Below are 13,311 nucleotides of genomic sequence, written 5' to 3' on the forward strand. Positions count from 1 at the left end.
ATATAATTAATAGAATGGTCAAATATATGAGGCCATCCGAAAAGGTTATTAAATGCACACAACTACAAGACGTTTCGCCAAACTTTGTAATTATCTGCTACTTTACCTTGGTATATACATTTTTTAACCTTTCGAATAAATCCATGAAAGTCGTTTAAAGAAGGAAACATTGTACTAGCTGTATCCAGCTTTTCTTTAATAATCATAACAGAATGTGTTACAAAGCAGTTTTATTCATGGTTTTATTTCAATCTTGTGTCGTATAAATATTCATAACAGGATGTGTCACAACAAAGACTTGTAAATGGTTTTATTTCGATCTTATGTCGTATAAATATTTAATACAGAATGTGTCACAAGAAAGACTTGCAAATGGTTTTATTTCGATCTTGTGTCGTACTTAATATTCACAACAAAAGTTTAGAAGAATTTTAAAATGAAAACTTAACATCATTGAGAGAAAGATGATGACCACCAGCCTATAATTATTTTTCATCTAACATCATCTTCCACTTAACTTCTTCGATTAACACCTCCCTGTAGAAGGAACATCCTGTATCACAATAAAAGAGGGAGAGAGAAAGGGTCACGGTTCCTACAAGAGAGGGTTTTCTAGGATATCATTCTGTGAGTAGAAAATATAGGGTATTTGTGCCTATACTGGCCAGTGTTATATACACGTGGAAAGACAGAATGAAAGAACGACTGATTGATTGATGTCTGCTCCTTCCTAGCTTTCCATAATCTAGCCGAAACTTAACTGCTCCACGCCGTTAAAAACCGGGTTTCGATACATTTGGCCCATGGGGCACAGTAGACAGTCTGTTATGTAGCTTCATGCTTACCAAAAATAAATAAATAAACACAATTGTTTTTAATTTTAGACTTCGTTATTGACTGACGGCTGTAGGAAAAAAAAAGGGAGAGAAAAAAATGAAAGTACTGCGATTTGGTTTATAAAAAATATTTTGCACTTAAAATAAAATCAGTACGCATGCTCAATTTTAGTCCCAAGTAAAATTCTGAGTTAAACATTCTGAGCAAAATTCTGCGAAAAAACAATTTAATTTTAAGTAAAACAACTTAATTACAAGTAAAATAAAAGTTGCAAGCTAGATTCGCCAAACTAACGATTACATTTCAAAGAACTAAGATGTTTATTAATTCATTTTTTAATATTCTACAACTCGTACTGCAGAGACGCTAGATGGCGTTTTCTTCTAACATGCGCACGGGAAATAGTTTCAAAACACATGGTTAACAGTCCCTTCTTTATCATGATTATGTAATCAGTTTCAGCTGGTAACAAATGTTCGTTAACTGTCCTGGAAATAAAATAACATAAATTTATATTACTTATTTCCTTGAGAGCAAGTATGAATAATAAATAATTCTGGAGGTTTAGGGTTACCACTGCACACTTTGACCAGATCGAGTTGTTTCTGAAAAAGCGAGTGTGGTTTATATTACAATAAGCATTAAGACGCGAAAACTCTGGTGAATACGTACTTTGTTAGACCCCACCTCTCAGAAAAGGCTTAAAGAAATAAATCGACGAAGTAATCTGTTTGCGAACCTAAAGATATACATGTATACTTACCGTACGATAATCTAAGTTCCAAATAGTAACAACGCCAAGTGTTATACCAACGAATAGTTGGGATTAACCGTAACATTATAGCGTCCTCCCTGCTAAAAGGACGAGCATGTTTGGTGTGATGGGGAATGCAAGTCAATCACCCTAACCACCTGGTCATGCCACGCGCTAACTTCAGTTTAAAACAAAATTTGGCTCCTACGCATCACGAAAACGTAACCATAAAAGACACGCCATGTTTTCCATGGAGCAAAACCAAACTTTAAAAACCTAATAGCCGAAAGAAATTAATTATTTCAGTGACAGATGTATGCGGATAAAATGGAAAGATTTGTTAGTTTATAATGGTGATTACACTGTTTTCCTTTCTTTAAACACCAGGATGACATTTTCTAAACCATAACATTTGCTTTGTTAATTTAAATATATTTAAAGATATCTTGCTACATTTCCCAGAATGTAGAGAAAAACAATTGTTCTGGTCTTTTGACAATTCACGAAACAATGTCATTAGACTCAAAAGAAAGTTTTTGTTTTTTTACGAATAATATTGAGCCTTAAAGATTTTATACGACTCAGGGCTAAACAACCAATAGCCAAGTCAGATGACCCTAGGATTCGGGTACAGCCTTATCTGTCAAATATTGAACAGAAGGTTTGATTGGTTTAGTTCGAATTTCGCGTAAATCAACACAAGAGATATTTGCGCTTTCCGTCCATAATTTAGCAGTGAAATATTACAACGAAGGCAACTAGCCATCACTGTCTCTTTGGATACACGTTTATCAACGATCAGTGAGATTAATTGTCACATGTTAATGCTATCATAGCTGAAAGCATGTTTGATTAGGCCAGAAAGATGGCTGGCACCTTCTGTCATTAGAGCTATGTTTAGTTCTCTGAATCGAATGACAAACTGCTTGTTTCTTTTAAAGTTGCCCGTGCCTAAAAGTGCAGAATATGGTCAGTAGCAAAAAGCTCCAGCCTCGGATCCTATAATCCACATATCAGCGTACAGGCCATTGGTTCACGCCTGTTTGTATACATTAGGCAACAAAATATGGTAAAGCAATGAAACCTGACACATTATTAGATTTTTTACCAATAATCTTCATTTAAGACCATTTCTTCGTTGTTAAGCCTAAGACTATGCTTTACTCATCGAAAGGATTGAACGCACAGTATCAGTGTTTCAAGTCCTCGAGCTTACCGCTGAGTAAACAGAAGAGAAAGGGTTAAGACATATCTACAATGCTTTTTTTTCTTCTTCTTCTTCCATGTGCCGCTGGTTTGAAATCTGAGACTGATTAAAAAGGAATGTGGAAGAATAAACATCTGGAATACAGCATGAGTCAAGTCTGTAATATGTGACCTGACTTTCTTAAACGAGTGTAGGAAAAAAAAAAAGTCGTATTTATGTAAACATTTAACTGGCTTCTCCCTAATGGTTAACTCTGGTAGTGATGGCGCCTGAATAGCAATGTTCGGATCGCGGGTTCGAGTCTCCATTACCGAACATGCTTTCCCTCTCAGCCATGGAGGTGTTATAAAGTGACGTTCAATCCTACTGTTCGACCCGGCATGGCCAGGTGTTTAAGGCACTCGACTTGTAATCAGAGGGTCGCGAGTTCGAATCCCCGTCACAACAAACATTATCATTATTTTAGCCGCGGGGGCGTTATAATGTCACGGTCAATCTCACTATTCGTTGATAAAAGAGTAGTTCAAGAGTGGGAGGTAAGTGGTGATGACTAGTTGCTTTCCCTCTAGTCTTACACAGATAAATTAGGGAGGGCTAGCGCAGATAACCCTCGTGTAATTTTGCGCGAAATTCAAAGCAAACCAATCCTACTAATCGTTGGTACAAGAATAGCCCAAGAGATAACGAGTTCCCTTTAGTTTAACGCTTAAAAATTACGGACGGTTAACGCAGCTAGCGTTCTTGTAGTTTTGCGCGAAATTCAAAACAATTCAAACCTTAATGGTTATATTGCTTCATAGTTTCAGATTCCCAAGAATGAACCAAGCACAGGTCAAGAGTATAATAACTTGTGTCTTTTTTCTCTTTTAGACCCGGCATGGCCAAGCGTGTTAAGGCGTGCGACTCGTAATCTGAGGGTCGCGGGTTCGCATCCCCGTCGCGACAAACATGCTCGCCCTCCCAGGCGTGGGGGCGTTATAATGTGACGGTCAATCTCACTATTCGTTGGTAAAAGGAGTAGCCCAAGAGTTGGCGATGGGTGATGATGACTAGCTGCCTTCCCTCTAGTCTTACACTGCTAAATTAGGGACGGCTAGCACAGATAACCCTTGAGTAGCTTTGTGCGAAATTCAAAACTCTTATCGGAGAGCCGGGAATTTCTAAAAATATTAAGCGCTTTTCAGCTTGTAAGAAGTAGGACTTTTAAAAATACACCAATCATGTCGTTCGGGAACGCTATTTCGACAGCATTTAACACAATATTTTTTAAATTAAACTACGTTCGGATTTGACTACACGCGTGTAAAGAAGCTAAAAACAAAATACTGACGTTATGATGTTTTAAGTTGTCATGGCAACAAGCTTACCCCTCCTGGGCCTAAAATAAAACGAAACATGAGGCCTTTTTGTCGATTTTATTTCTCTTTTGGCTCGATAAACATCTGATGTTAAAATAAACAATCTTATTATTTTAAATGAACTAATACAAACAATAAATCTGTACTGTTTATACTTTTTTTTTGGGGGCTCTGTTACACGTTTAATGCATTATGTTATCATTACTATCACACATCACAGTTTTGTTTTTTGTTTTTGAAATTCACGCAAAGCTACACGAGGATTATCTGCGTTAGCCGTCCCTAATTTTGCAGTGTAAGACTAGAGGGAAGGCAGTTAGTCATAACCACCCACCGCCAACTCTTGGGCTACTATTTTACTAAAGAATAATGGGATTGACCGCACATTATAACACCCCCACGGCTGAAAAGGCGAGCATATTTGGTGCAGCACAGTTTTATAGACGATTAATCTCGCGACAGTGTGTGTGTGTGTGTGGTTAGAATTAAGCACAAAGCAACACAATGGGCTATCTGTGCTCTACCCACTGTGGGTATCGAAACTTGGTTTCTAGCGGTACGAGCACATAGACATACCGTTATGCCACTTGGGGGCTCTTGCAACACTAGCAACTGATAAATATATTGAAAAATGTTTTCCGGACAAGAGCCATGATTTGAAATGTATTTATGTTGTAAATTATTTTGTTTTCGGTTTCAGTTTCCATTTCGCTAACTTACGGTTTCAATTCGTTGTTTTGACCATTTTCCATGTTTTGTTGTTGTTGTTAATTCTTAACCGTTTTGGAAACGATCAAGTGTTTCGGGTACTTACTGTCCATACAGTCCACAAACTAAATGAAAATATATTATGTCAGATATTCCATTTACATCTATTGACTGTCTTAGTAAAGTATAAACTTGTGCCAACAAAATAGCACGAGCTGAAATAAATTCACACAAAAATAATGTTAAGAGAATAATATATGTTTATTGCCCACACCCGTTCCAACCAGTTAAGTAGAAATTAAATACAATTTAAACAATAAATCACCGGCCCATTATGCCGCTAATACGCATGGCCCTTTAATCAACATCAACCCGCGATTTATTATGCCCCTAACACAGAAGCCATTTAATCAACATGAACCGCAAGCCCAAAACACCCCAAACACACAAGGTCCTTTAATCAGCTTCAACGCTTGAACAAACTAATGCGGTTACTGTTTGTTTGCTGTTAAGTCCAAAGCTACAACTTGGGCTATCTGTGATGTGATATCCGCGGGTATCGAAACCTGAGTTTCATTGTGACAGGCCTCTAGATTTTCTCCTATGCCATTTGAAGAGGGGACATTGTTAATGTTCGATAGAATTCTGGATTTCCTGTTTTATTTTCACAAAAATTTAAATGCATAAATTATTACGTTATGTGTTTCCCAAGTACAAACCCATGTCTTCAAATAGGCTAAGACACAACAAACACAGTCATGGTCAGAGCACTGTTTATATAGATTACTTGTTATAATGTGAATGTTCTTTAACACTGCATCATATCACTTGTTTGTGGATTTTCGAGAATTATAAAAGCGGCATGCTTTATGTGTATATAACGTAAATTACCAAAACACTAAGAAACAGTTTCTCCCAAAACGAGACCAACTCCGACAAGCACAAATTGTGTTTATGGAACACTTTTGACCGCACTTAGACCTTTTACTTGTCACAATGACGTAACTACCAAAAACAATGAGTTCCCTCCCCACATAAAAAGTAACTTGTGCCCCCTACATTTATTTCGCTATAATTGTGGTTGCGATTCTGTCCCCATTTTGGATTGGACACGTACTTAGGTCACTGACCCGTGACCTTTAAAGTGAACCAGACAAACAGCTTTGTATACGTAATGCCTGTTGTACAAGTTTGGTCAAAATGTATTCAGTCTTGAGAAAGATATTCCCGTCCACAAAGTAAAGAAGAACGGATAGGAACAAACCTGCTTTAGGCAGTGGGGCTGGGGAGAGAAAACGCACAAACATGGCGCTAGTTAGGATCCAATATGCTTTACTTTAAGCTTTCAAAAATAAGCCCTTCTGAACACTTTCTGACTGCAAACATTTGTGCTTTGTTTTTATGCGTAGTATTAACAATTTTATCTCGCTCTACTTTCAGTATTATCTAAACTGTAAATGCCGTTGACTAAACTTTTTTTTTTTTTTAGTTTACAACATTTTCAAAATCAAAGTAAAACAGTCATAACCAACTTAATCGGGACGTATGAACAACAATAACATAAAATTCACAAATCACAGGAAGCGCGTGTCGTACGTAGTTCATACTACTATTGTATAACACTCCAATTACACTGAGAAAGAATAACACATTATGTTAATATAGATTTATGCTCTTGATAGAAAATGAATAATATCTGGCCGAATTCAAACATGAATTCACTGTGACAAGTACTTAAAATATCACCCTCTGAGGAATGATTTGCCATCTATTGGTGACTTTGTAAGCACTAATAGTTTTGTTGTCAACATTATTTTAAAAATTCAAGAATAATGAGCGTGTACATCAAACATTGGACGCCGTTTCACTGTCATACTTCTGTAATCACCAACAGCTAAGTTACATTAGTTTTACAGTGATTTTTCAAAATCCTTTGCTGATTCTAAAATGCGACAATGGCATTGTTGAAAGTTATGTATGACCATGAACAGTCATTGTTATATTTACTGTATTCTGCTATTAATTTTAATATCCAATAGCAATTAGCTTTTAAGTTTAAAACTGTCATGTACTAGTAATTCTAACACCCACAGTAATGTGTTTTATGTCATAATTTAAAGTATATGTGTGTGTGTCAAAATTTGAATTTCAACGGTAGTATGGGATCATATAATTCAACCATAATACGCGATTATATAATTCACCAGTAATGCAGGATCAGATAAATCACTGGTAATACAAGATCAAATAATTCAACCAGGCAGCAATGAATCCTTCCGATGACGCTGATGAATGTCCCAGCTCGCATCACTCACTCAAGGAGGTTGTGATGGAGTGGGTAAACCCCACACCACAGCCAGGTTGAGTGAGGGAGGCATTATGGGTTGAGGCTTGATAAAAACACATTTCATGAGTTGTAGAATACCGAAGAATATTCAATTCCAGGTGACGACAATAATCTGCAGTTCTCTCGAATACAATAAAGGAACTGATTCTCAGTATTTAAGTGTCACAAAGGTCAAAATTTTGAAGAATTCTCGGAAAATATCATTGAATGATAATTGTAACTCCTTGTTTATGAATTTTTAATATAGTTTATGGGACTTTCAAGTTGTTACACTTGACAACCTAATCCTTGGGTGAATCAAGGACTTTTCGGGGGGTCTCAAACTTGAGTACACAGTTTCTAAAAAAAATCCAAGTTATAGCAGAGAAACTTACAGCTGCAAGCTATCCAAGTCGTCTCGTGGGGTGGTTTTGATCTCTTTGCACAAACTCATTCACACTTTATCTTCGTTCTTTTGGGCGTGTAGTAGAAGGCGCACACTGAGCAATCTACACATTTTAAGTGTTTTCACAAGGCCATGTTCTTATTGGCAAAACTGGCACTTAAATATAGCCAAGCATCTATTATAAAGCGTTCGGCGAAAATAATAAACAATTTTTTAACTGACATTTTCGACGTCTGACGAACAGCTGAAGTAGCCCGTTTTTACCATTCTACAGCACTGTATGAAGAACGCACTCCTTGAGCTTGCCAGTCGACATGTGAGGGCGGAAATGAGGAGGGGGCGTTGTTTGTAGGGGCGTACTCCGGCGGCGTAAGTTTCCTTCCCGAGAATTAATGAGGAACCCACGTGCACTAACGTCAGATTTCAAGCCTCCATCTGTTTTCACTTTTCGTTCCTTGTAACTGAAGTAACACATACGCACAAACACACAGTGAGCTATCCGTGTCTCATTCAACCACAAGCAACACGTTAATAACAACAGGGGGTTTACTCAACTCTTTTCTGGGTTTGGCTCACTAAGCATGGTTTCATTGGAAGCCTCTAATCACTAGTTATGATTTTTGGAGCTTTATTCACTAATTATAGGCTTCTCGGATTTATTCACTGTTACAGTTTTCTGCGATTTTCTCGCTAACTATTGTTATCTGGGCTTTATTCTCTAGTTGTGATTTTCTCGGCTTTTCTCACTAATCAAAGTTTTCTGGGCTTTATTCTCTAGTTATGGTTTTCTAGGCTTTACTAACAAGACAAAGTTCTAAGTTGTTGCCTATACTAACATGATGAACTTGCAGTGAAATAGCTCTGAAAATAAACTTACTGTTTAACTGTTTCACCTAAATGCTATCTACTAGCTTACCACTAATTACTATCAATTAAACAAGCTAAAAACATTATCCAAGAAAGAAATAGTAACATGTATTAAAAACTGAAATACCACGCACACAATAACGAAAGAAAACTAGTCGAAAATCAAAGATGGAAGAAGTCTAAAACTAGTCAAAACTAGTGACAGACACCTAACAACAGTACAAAAGAATGATGACAGAAAACCCTAACACCAGTAAAAAGAACGATGATAGAACCCTAATACCAGTAAAAAATTATGACAGGAAACCCTATCACCTGTAAAACAACAATGACGAAAGCCTAAAACTGGTCGAACAAAAACAATAACGTTGGTATCATAACGAAAATTACCAATAAAGTAGATAATATTTCCAAATATCATGAAACAACTTTCTCAATCATTATATGGAGTATGAATCGTGTACCAAGTAATATTTTTTGAATAAACGTAACAAGATACACTGTACTAAGTTTGGCATTTACCATCTTGAAACGCTAATTTTAACCGTAGTGGAAAATATACGTTAAAATCCTTAATTTCACAACTTTCGTTATTATCAACACACATAGATCAAGTGAATTAAGAAAATGTAGAAAATAAATACTAATGTGTTATTAAAACTCTAAAGTTAAAAACTGATTAACTAAATATCAAGGAATTACACGTACCATTATATGCGACACAGCAAAAGAGTTAGGCCTAAGAAACCACAACACAAAATCCGCGCTTAATTTAAGTAATCCAACAACAAACTCAGCTAGTGATTTTAACAATTGAGAAGCCGTTAAACCTATGCACGAGGAGCATGACAGCTTTTTTTTTTTTTTTCAAATTTAAACAATCAATTATATTCAACAATGAGAAATTCGTAGGCCTAAAAATAAAGATGGTTTTAGCACTATAATAGTGACATGTAATGAATTTGTCTGTCCGTTATAACTTCGATTCCACGTCCTTTGTGTTGTTACCAACCCTACACATTCAACAGGACATCGTCCTTTAGACACACTCCGTAGACGTATGGCGTAGGAGACGAGACGACGACAACGCCCCGTTTAACGAGAGCTTTCCGTATACGTTCCAAAAGAACAAATTCACCACTGATGTTATGGTAGAACAGTGGACGGCTGGTGTGTAACTTGGTCTCACGGTCTGAAAAAAGTTAGGGGAAATTTAAGAGAATGTGATCTCGAACGCATAAAATGACAGGTCAGAGAAAAAAGAAAAGATATGAATAGACAGAAGGTGGTGGTAAGTAAATGAAAGAGTTCAACAGAAATCTGTAATATAAAGACAAACTGAAAACATTAAGCGTGACACAAACTACACGATAAGACAGTGAATAAAATAACGTTGTTAGTAAAGTCACATGTGTGACAACAATACAGAACACACAGTAGATGCTACGAGATAATAACAGGTGCGGTGTAAATATGAATTGATACATTAACACATGTGTATTTAAAGTGAAGGTTTTACACAATCATTAAAAACAATGACAAACTAAGAAATAGTAACTCCAACATATTGAAGGTGAGATCAACAATAGACAGGTCTGTTGATTTCTCTAGAGTAACAATAGACAGGTCTGTTGAATTCTCTAGAGTAACAATAGACAGGTCTGTTAAGTTATGTATAGTAACAATAGACAGGTCTGTTAAGTTTTGTATAGCAACAATAGACAGGTATGTTGAGTTCTGTATATTAACAATAGATAGGTCTGTTGAGTTCTGTATATCAACAATAGATAGGTCTGTTACGTTCTGTATAGTAACGACAAAACAAACACATCTGTTAAGTTCTTTATAGTAATGATAGACAGGTCTGTTAAATTCTGTATAGTAACAATAGACAAGTCTGTAAACTTCTGTATAGTAACAATTGACAAGTCTGTTAAGTTCTGTATAGTAACAATAAACAGGTCTATTAAGTTCTGTTCAGTAACAATAGACAAGTCTGTTGAATTCTGTAGAGTAACAATAGACAGGTCTGTTGAATTCTCAAGAGTAACAATAGACAGGTCTGTTAAGTTCTGTAGAGTAACAATAGACAGGTCTGTTAAGTTCTGTATAGTAACAATTGACAAGTCTGTTAAGTTCTGTATAGTAACAATAAACAGGTCTATTATGTTCTGTTCAGTAACAATAGACAGGTCTGTTGAATTCTGTAGAGTAACAATAGACAGGTCTGTTGAGTTCTGTATAGTAACAATAGACAGGTCTGTTAAGTTCTGTAGAGTAACAATAGACAGGTCTGTTAAGTTCTGTATAGTAACAATTGACAGGTCTGTTGAGTTCTGTATAGTAACAATAGATAGGTCTGTTGAATTCTGTTTAGTAACAATAGACAGGTCTGTTGAATTCTGTAGAGTAACAATAGACAGGTCTGTTAAGTTCTGTACAGTAACAATAGACAGGTATTTTCCGTTGTATCTTATCCTCTTGTCCTAAACATAATTATCGTGATAAAATTAAAATTATATAACACCAGTTCTCTAACACTGAAAGCTATTACTTCTTGTTATCACAACTAAATGGTGGAGCCGAACGACTACACGATATATGTTGAAATGGGTTACAAATCATTTAAATATACATACCTCTGTTATTTATTATATCTGTTTAAGTCTAACATTACATACCCGAACCACTCCACAAACCAACTACGTTGCACAGAAGGAAGTTTTCTCTACCATGACTGCCGCGGTCTGCGTTTCTCAGCAGTGCCACCACGGATTCTTAAACTGTACCATGACCAACCAACGCCCCTTTCTTCTCAAGCCGTTTCCAGGCGGGGGTGTACTGTTACCTCAGCATCACGTGCCTGGCGAGAACCTCTCGACCATTATGTGCAAATCAGCCAGCGAAGAGAGGCTAAGCTTACAGAATGGATTGAGTTACAGAAGGTACTGGTAGGAGACATGGGGAACCGACTTCCACGGAGTTTAGCAACTTTACAGTAGGGACGTTCTACCAGGAGAAAGCTTTGAAATGTCGCCACGGTCATGTGAGAGTGGCTAACACGCACGTGATGATTTTTGCTTGCTCTTGGCAAAGAATTACAAAGAAGATTAGTGGATCACGTGACTCAGAGGAGATTTAGATGTGACGTAACAGCCTTCCGTCGTTTGACCAGCAAGGAATATTGAATTAAAGCACTTTGACATCTGAGAATTTCAATACGATACAGGACGGAAGGACAATAAGAGCCGTCCGACGAGCTGAATTCACCCAGGACCCGAAAATCTCCATACTCATAAATATGCAACACTCAGAATGACTCAAAAGGAGGCCCACCCACGTTCAACGTTCCTATGGGACAGGCATTGAAGACAATGATTTCAGAGATTCAAATTTCTGACTTGGTGATGTTTCAAAAACCGAATGAAATATCAGATTTGAAAGAACAACTGCAAATCATCGAAGCTCGAAATTGGAGTATATATATTTATGGGAGAGGTTTTCGTATGTGATACAGTTTCCAAATGTATTAATGTAGTTTACATACGCTCCCTAGTGGCTCAACTTATAACGAAATTGAAGATTTTCCTTAAGAGGTTTTTCAATATATGATATCGACAAAAGGTCTTAAGTTTCCAAATGTAGCTCACATACGCCCCCTATTGGCTCAACTTATAACGAAATTGGAGATTTCTTATAAGAGGTATGTCAGGTGTGTTGTCGACGGAAGGTTTTCAGTTTAGAACTGTGTTAATGTAACTCACAAATGCTCCCTAGAGGCTCAGCTTACAACGCCAACAACTGAGTCTCGATACCCGTGGTGAGCACAGCACAATTAGCCTATTGCATAGCTCTGTGCTTAATTACAAACAAACTCGCCCACGCGTAAAATAACGCTAAAACAGTTTCGAAGTTCAATTACTTCCTATGGCGAGCCGAACTGTAGATATATTTTGAGAGTCCATGGTTCGCGTCCCGTTGCTGAAAGAAAAAACACATTGAGACTATGAGTGCGTTATTGGAATTCTATCATTCGGTCAGATAAGTGCGTTCCATGAGTTGAGAGTGGGTACTGCTCAGTAGCAGCGGCCATCGTTTGTGTTTATAATTAAGTACAAAGCCACACAATGAAATATCTGTGTTCTGTCCATCACGAGTATAAAAACTCGATTTTTAGCGTTGTAAGTGAAAAATACCGCTGTGCCACTGGCGGAGCAGCTGCCTTTCCTTACAATTTAGCACGGTTGTGCGCAGATAAACTTTGTGAAGCTTTGCGCGAAAATATCCTTAAACAAACCATATGTAGATGGTAAAGAAGATTGTTTTGTTTTATAATTTCGCACAAAACTACCAGAGAGCTATCTGCGCTAACCGTTCAAATTTAGTAGGTAGCCAGGTGATTAAGGCACTCGACTCCTAATCCGAGGGTCCCAGCTTCGAATCCCCGTCGCACTAAACATGCTCGTCCTTTCAGCCGTGGGGCATTATAATGTGACGGTCAATCCCACTATTCGTTGGTAAAAGAGTTGGTGGTGGGTGGTGATAACTAGCTGCCTTCCCCCTAGTTTTACACTGTTAAATTAGGGACGACTAGCGCATATAGCTCTCGTGTAGCTTTGCGCGAAATTCAAAACAAACCAAATCATCAAAGGCCCGGCATGGCCAAGCGCGTTAAGACGTGCGACTCGTAATCTGAGGGTCGCGGGTTCGCATCCCCGTCGCACCAAATATGCTCGCCCTCCCAGCCGTGGGAGCGTTAAAAGTGACGGTCAATCCCACTATTCGTTGGTAAGAGTAGCCCAAGAGTTGGCGGTGGGTGGTGATGACTAGCTGCCTTCCCTCTAGTCT

General features: G+C 37.5%; 1 long non-coding RNA gene across 3 annotated transcripts; it reads right to left on the bottom strand.

Moving 5' to 3' along the window:
• Window positions 1-295: 295 nt before the first annotated feature.
• Window positions 296-12,146, bottom strand: LOC143244208 (uncharacterized). 3 transcript variants are annotated; one of them, XR_013024966.1, is made up of 3 exons: window positions 11,145-12,146; window positions 7,586-9,655; window positions 296-1,325 (listed from the first exon to the last, which is right to left on the bottom strand). It is a non-coding gene; the product is annotated as an uncharacterized LOC143244208 (long non-coding RNA). The 3 variants fall into 3 exon arrangements; XR_013024964.1 differs by having other exon boundaries at window positions 11,103-12,146; XR_013024965.1 differs by having other exon boundaries at window positions 9,172-9,655; window positions 11,103-12,139.
• Between the last annotated feature and the right edge of the window lie 1,165 nt (window positions 12,147-13,311).

This window comes from Tachypleus tridentatus, chromosome 2 (assembly GCF_004210375.1).
Source record: "Tachypleus tridentatus isolate NWPU-2018 chromosome 2, ASM421037v1, whole genome shotgun sequence".
Taxonomy (NCBI): domain Eukaryota; kingdom Metazoa; phylum Arthropoda; class Merostomata; order Xiphosura; family Limulidae; genus Tachypleus; species Tachypleus tridentatus.